We start from the raw sequence: 3,281 nt of genomic DNA on the forward strand, positions 1-3,281 counted from the left end.
TGACCTCAACTGGCAAATTAAGGTCCACAAAGTGACACAAACCGTTAAAATGGGCAACCAACTGTAACACACATTCTTTCATACACACACACAAAAACACACACAAACACACGCTGTAGTCTCTCTATGTGTGTCTCTGAGTCTTACACAAAACTATATAACCTATAACTAAAAGTTGATGATGGATAGATGGATATGAGGATATGCTCGACTTTATTCACACCATCACTCTTATTCTCTCCATCACACACAATCTGACTTCAGGGTCAGAGAAAGAGAGAGAATTCAAGAGAAATAACAAGAGATAAGTGACAAAAAGTGAGAGAGTAATATGTTGATTTCATTTGTGAACACCTCCTCCAGGAGTGAGGATCAGTAGCAGTGGGATAAGCACTAATCTCCTCTTTTTTCCTCTTCCTCTCCCTCTGGAACGGATAACGCAGCATGTCCTGGAAGCATCAGTACAGCAGTGATGTGTCATACAGGAGCTGGCCATCTGCCAGAAAAGCCTCACGGCAAACCCAGCGAACGCCCAGTGGGGAGAAACGCAGCAGCCCCTCCACACCGTGCAATCTGCTGACAGAGCTGAAAATGCCATCAGAATGCAGAGCGAGCAGGAGGCGGGGCAGGGAGGTGGTAAGATGAGGGTGAGAGGGGTGAGAGGTGGTGGTCTGATCCCCATCCTCACCCCCTACTGCCCCAGCGACAGCCAGCAGCACTGACACAACCTGCTCTGAGTCACGACTCAGCTTCCAGTGACACAATGGTTTAACTTCAGCCTGTAAAATAAAAACTGCTAAATGTAGAATCGAAGCCTGGTGAAGGGTAAAGTATGATTTTGTCTCTCTCTCTCACACACACACACACACACAGACACACACACACACACACACACACACACACACACACACACACACACACACACACACATTTGCTCATCTTCAACCACGATCCATCTTATTATCCTGGTCATTTCAGCCCTGTGTGTGTGTTTGTGTGTGTGTGTGTGTGTGTGTGTGTGTGTGTGTGTGTGTGTGTGTGTGTGTGTGTGGTAGAGTTAATGAGATCTATCCATCTTCTCCTCTCTAGTAATTCACTGTGTTTGTGGAGGTTTTTGTTTTTCATATTTTCAGTGGTTCTGATTGGACAAGTAGTTGATTCATCTCAGCGCTCTCTTGTACATCTAACCTGTTTTCAAAGTTTAAAGAGAGAGAGAGAACGAGAGATGGGGGGGGTGGATGAATGGGCATGAATGAGATAGAGAGAAACAGACAGAATAAGACATAGAGAATGAGAAAAGCAGGCAGGAGTCAGGGGGAGAGACAGAAGGAATGAAATATGGACAGGGAAAAAAGCCAGTTTGCTTGAAAAAGCAAACAATAAAATGGAACAATAGAAAGTTATGAAGAGAGAGAAAAAATGTCACAAGAGAAACAAATAAAGATAAGAATAAGAATCACCACCTCACTGTGTATTTGTGTGTGTATATATGTGTTTATATACAGTATGTATGTGTGTGTGTGTGTGTGTGTGTGTGTGTGTGTGTGTGTGTGTGTGTGTGTGTGTGTGTGTGTGTGTGTGTGTGAGGTGGAGTGTTTTTAATCACAGTGTTTGTTGAACATTGTTGTTAATGATGAAAAGAGTGTCATTGAATAATAATTGAGGTGTGTGTTTGACACACTAATAAGTCTGTGTAGAACCGTGTAGAAACATCTCCCCTACACCTCTATACCACCGTCCAGAGCAGGTCCATGACCTGACACTGACATTTCATCACATCTCTACACCATGTAGCTGACGAGTGCTCGTCAAAGAGCACAGAGTACAAAAGGGTAAAGTGGAATAAACGTGAATAGAATTAACTAAATTCTCAAATGGAAGTGAAGAGAATGTAGAATAGTGTAGAAGAGATCAGACTATAAGGGGAGGGGAGAAGGTTAAAATAAGAAAGAATAGATTTAAATAGAACTAGATTTGTAAAGTCTGTTGTGACAAACTTTGATGATGGCTTGTCGGAGCAAATATTCCCAAAGGCCGGTATGCTAGGATGCCAATACTTTTGCAGCCGAGTGGTTACAAGCATGTGACATCATCCGAATACCCGTGATGCAGTTCCCCTCACTGTTCTGAGTATCGATGTTGTGGTCTGCAGGAAAACCCAAAGTCCAGTCGATACACCAATTTAAAACTTTGTCCAGAGTAACAGTGTAAAGGGAACTCAGATCGTTAGAGCAGACATCATGTCATCATGTCCGGTTTTGGTGCATGGGGCTCAAAAGCTCTAGAAGTTACTCTTGATGCATAAACAAATCAGAATGTTGGCTTCTAAAAACAACATAATAAATTGGGGAAGGAGTAAAGAGAGGCAGACAGGAAGTGATGTCACTCATCACAGTGTTTAGGCGAGTAGAGTTTTATTGGAATCTGTGTGTGTTTATAAGAACATAAAGAAACGGTAGAGCTTTATATATATAGATATATGTGTGTATGTATGTATATGTATATATATATATATATATATATATATATATATATATATATATATATATATAGAGAGAGAGAGAGAGAGAGAGAGAGAGAGAGAGAGAGAGATGTATAGAGATGTATAGATACATATATAGATGATGTTTATTACAGTACACAATCTCACACATGAGGACTCACACAACATCTGGATGGAGTAACCTCTATTCCACACACTCATTTATTCCCCATGCTCCATCCGTATCAGAAAACACTCCACCACCAACACGAGAACGAAAGAGTGCTGCGCTTTGTACATTCTGTGTGTGTGTGTGTGTGTGTGTGTGTGTGTGTGTGTGTGTGTGTGTGTGTGTGTGCACTAAAGGGCTCAGATTAGTCAGATTACAACCAAAGAAACACAGGGATAAAGAAAGAAAGAATAAGAATGTCAGAGATATAAAACTAAAAAGGGTTACTTAAACCCCCCAATGGGTGTGGGTGTGTCTGAGAGATATGGGCGTGTCTGAGAGAGAGGTGGGTGTGTCTGAAAGAGAGATGGGTGTGTCTGAGAGAGAGGTGGGTGTGTCTGAAAGAGAGGTGGGTGTGTCTGAAAGAGAGATGGGTGTGTCTGAGAGAGAGGTGGGTGTGTCTGAAAGAGAGGTGGGTGTGTCTGAAAGAGAGATGGGTGTGTCTGAGAGAGAGGTGGGTGTGTCTGAAAGAGAGGTGGGCATGTCTGAGAGAGAGAGGTGGGTGTGTCTGAGAGAGAGAGGTGGGTGTGTCTGAGAGAGAGAGGTGGGCGTGTCTGAGAGAGAGAGGTG

Source organism: Tachysurus fulvidraco, chromosome 7 (assembly GCF_022655615.1).
Source record: "Tachysurus fulvidraco isolate hzauxx_2018 chromosome 7, HZAU_PFXX_2.0, whole genome shotgun sequence".
NCBI classification, from domain to species: domain Eukaryota; kingdom Metazoa; phylum Chordata; class Actinopteri; order Siluriformes; family Bagridae; genus Tachysurus; species Tachysurus fulvidraco.